The 5,950-nt window shown below is 40.1% G+C and overlaps 1 protein-coding gene across 1 annotated transcript in view; it reads right to left on the bottom strand.

Moving 5' to 3' along the window:
* The window catches only part of PPEF1 (protein phosphatase with EF-hand domain 1), a 111,630-nt gene that overhangs the window by 24,791 nt on the left and 80,889 nt on the right, over positions 1–5,950 (bottom strand). The window lies entirely within an intron of this gene.

The following is a 5,950-nucleotide window of genomic DNA, read 5'->3' as shown; positions in this document are numbered from 1 at the left end:
ATTTCTACAAGTGTCACTTGAGGCAAATCATTCAACCTCTCTGAACTTTAGCTGCCTCATCAATGAAAAGAGAAAGAGATATCAAACATTCATTTTTCTTTGACTCAAATTCAAAGGGGTGTGAGTTTTACAGAAATGCATTTCTTCAGAATCATCCGTTCCAGGAGTTTGCATTTCTTTTTTCGGTCTAGAATTCATTCACTTGACTAGGTTTACCCAGACGGTGACTATAACATAGATTTGATTCTAAACCTCCCACCCACAAAAGGGGCCCCATAATGGACCGTTCGTGGGTGAAACAAATTCCTCAGAAGAGACTGTCTCTTTCCTTCCAACAACATCCTCTCCTCTGAAGTGCAAGGGCCTTGTGAGTGGTAAGTGCATGAAAGAATAGTTGTTTACAACATTCCTTCCTGAAAATGTTCAAACCAAAAATTGGAAAAGTTTTACTGAACGACAGCTTGTAAATGACCTGGTCAACAAAAATCCATTCGTGCTTCAGCCTTCAAACCTCCTGAATCCAAAATAAACCCAGCAAGAAATGCGCTGTGCTTGTCTGCAGCCCTAAGTTATCCAGTTTCCAAAAGCACGCATTGGGGTAGAGTTAATAGCTGTGAAAGGTGTATCTACATGCTTCTCTTCTAAGACACTAATGCTATAGATTCGCTATACTTTTGTATTTTCCCTTAGTGACGGATCCTCCCTCCAGTCTTTGTACATCCTTTAAAAGCTGTGCTCGGCCTAAATTTCTGGCACTCCCTAAATTGCTTCAGATGCCTACTCCCTGTCTACCTATTAGCCACACTGGAGGAAGCAAAGCTGGAGTAGTTCATTTCCTTCTTGAGACCCCCTATCATTCTGAAGTCCTCTTCCCCTTTGGAAAAAAGAGCTTGGGCGTTAAAGACAGACCCGAGATCACATCCTGCTCTATCACTCAGTGACTAGTCAAGTGACAAGCCATTTCACTCCTGGGGGCCTGCACAATGAGGCTGGCTACCCTTACTACAACTCTGTCCCCTACCTCCAGTTCTCTGGATATCCCTAACCTTGTTCTAGTTTTCTTTTTTTTCCATAGAACTTTTCACTGAACATATTATATAATTTATTTGTTTTACTTATTTAACTCCTTTCCTTAGAATATGAACTCCACGAGGTAATAGATTTTTGATCACTGACATTCTCAAAAGCCAAGAACAGTGCCTGACACATAGCAGGTGTTCAATAAATACTTGTGCTTTTTTAACTTCTTTATTAATATTTTTTATTTATTTTTGAGAGACAGAGAGAGACAGAGCGAGCAGGGGAGGGTCAGAGAGAGAGGGAGATACAGAATCCGAAGACAGGCTCCAGGCTCTGAGCTAGCTGTCGGCACAGAGACCAACGCGAGGCTCGAACCCATGAACCGTGAGATCATGACCTGAGCCGAAGTCGGACGCTTAACCGACTGAGCCACCCAGGTGTCCCAATAAATACTTGTTAAAGGAACGAATTAAGAGAGTCACTCAGGAAATAAATAACTGAAATTATTTTTTTAAACATCTCTGCCCTTCTTGTTCCAAGTCTGTCTTAAAGGAAGAGTATCTTGTTTTTCTCTATACAAGGACTTAGCTATGAGTACTTATCTCTCCCACATCTTAGTGAATATAGAACATAAAGAACAGCACTCTGCCGAGAATTATGAACTTCTGTGAGTATGTACAATTAAGGAGCCTAGGACCTTTATCATAACACAGCTCCTAGATATAAAGAAATAAAGTGTGAAATCTGGTTTTATCTGGAAATTTCAATCCTAGCTAATGGAAGTATGCATACCCACTTTGTACCAGCAACTGAGGGAAGAAACTTAAGGGTGCAACTGAAATTATTAAAATGCTGGGAATGAGATTCTGGTCCATTTTACCCTGTGTCAACTCCAGTCATGTACATGGAGTCTATAAGATGTCTCGTTTATACTGATGGTGTGGTGGGAGGTTCAATTACAGAATAATGACTCCCCCACTTCTTAAAGCTCCATCCCTCTGTAATGCTAACTTACCTAGGCTTCCAGAGGCCACACTTCTCCTTTTGTGCCACTCCAATCTCCTTGGCATCATCCTTTTTATTTACCACAATCATAGAAGTGCTCGTTCTAACCTTTGGTCTTTGGAATTCGGATATCAGAATTTAAGGAGACATCCTTTCCTACCTGCTATAGGTTGCCTGTTACACTTAACTTGATTTTTTAATACTTTGGGTGCACAAGCCATTGATGAATTCTATTTCTCTCGCACTACCCCTTCTTCTGCCCTCTCTCTATCCTCCCATCTCTCTTTTCTCCTCACTGACTACAGGATATTTTACACCAGAAATCACACTTTAACCTACATTTTCATGAAATGAGGTATAAGAATATAGGGGCTTCCTGGGAGTAAGCAATTAGAAGAGAGGAAGGCTGATAGCTCCATGATACTAGGACAGAATCAGGGAAAGGGGCAGATGAGAAGAGCCCTCTTGGGGCCTCAAAGATTGTTGTACCCTGCCCCTGCAAAAGAGACCAACTTTAATGGGATCAGATTGTAGAACTATTTGTAAGCCTGGGACATTGTTAAAAACAATAGCACAATCAGCTAGCAATTAGTGAAGGCTAATAGCTGGGTCTGGTACAAATAGAGGCAGAAGGTGGGGGGGGGGGGGGGTACTTGGGTGGCTCAGTTGGTTGAACATCTGACTCAATTTGGGCTCAGGTCATGATCCCAGGGTCGTGAGATGGAGCCCTGAGTCAGGCTCTGCACTGTGTGTAGAGCCTACTTAAGATTCTCTGTCCCCCTCTGCCCCTCTCCCCAACTTGTGAGTGCTCTCTCTCACACACTCTCTCTCTCTAAAAAATCAAATAGAGGCAGATGGGCAAAAGCTTAAAGGGGAAATCAGGGAAAGAGACAGAGAGCCTACCTAAAGCTACAACGGCCCCAGTAATCAGGGAAATTGTGAACATGCTCTTCACCATTTAAAAAGTGACACCAGAGACCACACACGGAGAGGTCACAGATGTCACTGAACTAGTCAAGACAAGCACTAAACAAATAGACGAACAAAGAAGCAAATAACAACAGCAAGCCCCAGAGGAGCATGGGAATAACTATCTAGAGGTACTACATTACTTAAAATACCCAGTTTTCTACAAAAAAGTTATAAGACATGCAAGAAAAAAATACACAGGCGAAAACAAACAGGCAATAGAAATTGCCTTTGAGGGGACTAGATGTTGACTTAGCAGATTTCAAAGTAACTATTATAAATATGTTCAAAGACGGATATATATATATATATAAAACACACCACTCAACCAGAATGGAATACATTTTCTTCTCAAGAGCACATGGAGCATTCAGACCATATGTTAGGCCAAAAAAAGCCTCGCTGGGATGCCAGGCTGATCAGTGGAGCATGCAACTCTTGATCTCAGGGTTGTAAGTTCGAGCCCCATGTTGGGTGCAGAAATTACTTAAAAAAACAAAACCTTAGGGGTGCCTGGGTAGCTCAGTTGGTTAAATATCTGACTCTTGATTTTGGCTCAAGTAAGGATCTCACAGTCATGAGATCAAGCACCTAGTTGGGCTACATGCTGGGCATGGCGTCTGCTTAAGATTCTCTCTCTCTCTCTCTCTCTCTCTCTCTCTCTCTTTCTCTCTCTCTCCCTCTGCCCCTCCTCCACTCATTCTCTCTCCCTCTCTCCCCTACATTCTCTCTCTCTCTCCAAAAAAATTCCAAAGCTTAAAAAATAGCCTTGTTATGTTTTAAAAGGATTTAAATCATGTAAAGTATGTTCTCCAACCAAAACTGAATTAAATTGGATCATTAAGAGAAAGAAATATGGGAAACTCACAAATATGCAGAAATTAAATAACACACTCCTAAATAATCACAAGGAAGTTGGAAAATACTTTGCGGTGAATGAAAATGAAAGCACAACACAGCAACACTTAACAGGATGGAGCTAAAGTAATACTTAGAAGGAAATTTATAGCTTCATTATGAAAGGCAAGAGAGCTCAAATCATGACATTACCTTTCACTTTAAGAAAGCAGAAAAAGAAGAGCAAACTAAATCTAAAACAAGCAGAAAGAAGGAAATAATAAAGATTAGAGAGAAATAAATGAAGGAGAGAATAGAAAATAATAAAGGAAGTCAATAAAACCAAAAGTTGGTTCTTTGAAAAGCTCAATTAAATTGACAATCCTTGGTGAGACTGACCAAGAAAAAAATAGAGAGACTCAAATTACCAAAATTAGGAATAAAAGAGATGACATCACTACTGACTTTACATATATTTAAATATACATATATACTACAAGCAACTTCAGGTCAACAAATTAGATAAATTAGATGAAATGGACAAATTCCAAGTAGATAAATGAGGATGACTACCAAGATGCAAACTACTCAAAAAGAAATAAAAAATCTGAATAGAACTATAGCAAGAAAGAAGGGTGTGAATTAAGTTTTAAACTCCCTACAAAGAGGGCACCTGGGCGGCTCAATTGGTTAAGCATCCAACTTCGTCTCAGGTCATGATGTCGCGGTCCATGAGTTCAAGCCCTGTTTTGGGTTCCGTGCTGACAGTTCAGAGCCTGGAGTCTGCTTCAGATTCTGTGTACCTCTCTCTCTCTGCCCCTCTCCCACTCATACCCTGTCTTTTTGTCTGTGGTGGGAGGTAGGGGGTCTAACTTTATTCTCTTACATGTTCCTGGTAGAAATTGACAAGATGATCCTAAAGTTCATATGGAAATTCAAGGGACCCAGAACAGTCAAAGCAATCTTGAAAAAAAATGGAGAACCCATACTTCCCAATTTCAAATTTCTCCAAAGCTATAGTAATCAAAACTGTGTAGTGCTGATGTAAAGATAGAACATAAAAATCAGGAAGTAGAATTAAGGGTCTAGAAATAAACCTTCATATTTATGGCCACTTGATTCTTTATGAATGACAAGAAAATTCAATGAGAAGAGTCTTTTTAAGAAATGGTGCTGGGAGAGGCACGCCTGGCTGGTTCAGTCAATTACTTAAATTAAAAATAAAACTTAGTGGTTCAGTCAGCTGAGCATCTGACCTCAGTTCAGGTCACAATCTCATCAATCATGAGTTTGAGCCCCACATTGGGCTCTATTTCCCCTTCTCTCTGTCCCTCCCCAGCTCATGCTTCCTCTCTGTCTCAAAAATTAATAAAAACATCAAAAAAAATTTTTTAACTTTAAAAGAATAAGAAATGGTGCTAGGATAACTGGATATCCNGTGCAAGCAGGGGAGGGGCAGAGAGAGAGGGAGACACAGAATCCTAAGCAGGCTCCAGGCTCTGAGCTGTCAGCACAGAGCCTGATGTGGGGCTTGAAACCACGAACCATGAGATCGTGACCTGAGCTAAAGTCAGACCCTCAGCCAACTGAGCCACCCAGGCGCCCCAAATAACTCAGTTTTTTAAATGAGCAAAGGATCTGAATAGATATTTCTCTAAATAAGACATAAAGATGGCCAATTAGCACATGAAAAGACGCTCAACATCGTTAATCAATAGAAAAATGCCAAAAACCACAACAAATCAAAACCACAATGAGATTCCACCTCATACCCACTAGGATGGCCACAATCAAAAGGACAGATGTGAAGAAATTGGAACCTTCAAACAGTGGTGATGGAAATGTAAAATGGCGTAGTCACTTGGGAAAAGTTTCAAGTTTCTTAAAATGTTCAAGTTAGAATTATCTTATGACCAAGCAGTTCCACTCCTAGATATATACCAAAGAGAAAGGAAAATGTATGTCCACACAAAAACATGTCTGTGAATGTTTATAGCAACATTATTCATAATAGCCAAAAAGTGGAAATTCAAATGTCTTCCCACTGATGAATGAATAAACAAAATGTGGTATATCCACACAATAGAAAATTATTTAGTAATAAAAAGAAACAAGGTAC

This window comes from Crocuta crocuta, unplaced genomic scaffold (assembly GCF_008692635.1).
Source record: "Crocuta crocuta isolate KB4526 unplaced genomic scaffold, BGI_CrCroc_1.0 scaffold312, whole genome shotgun sequence".
Taxonomy (NCBI): domain Eukaryota; kingdom Metazoa; phylum Chordata; class Mammalia; order Carnivora; family Hyaenidae; genus Crocuta; species Crocuta crocuta.
This window is presented reverse-complemented; position numbering and strand designations above follow the sequence as displayed.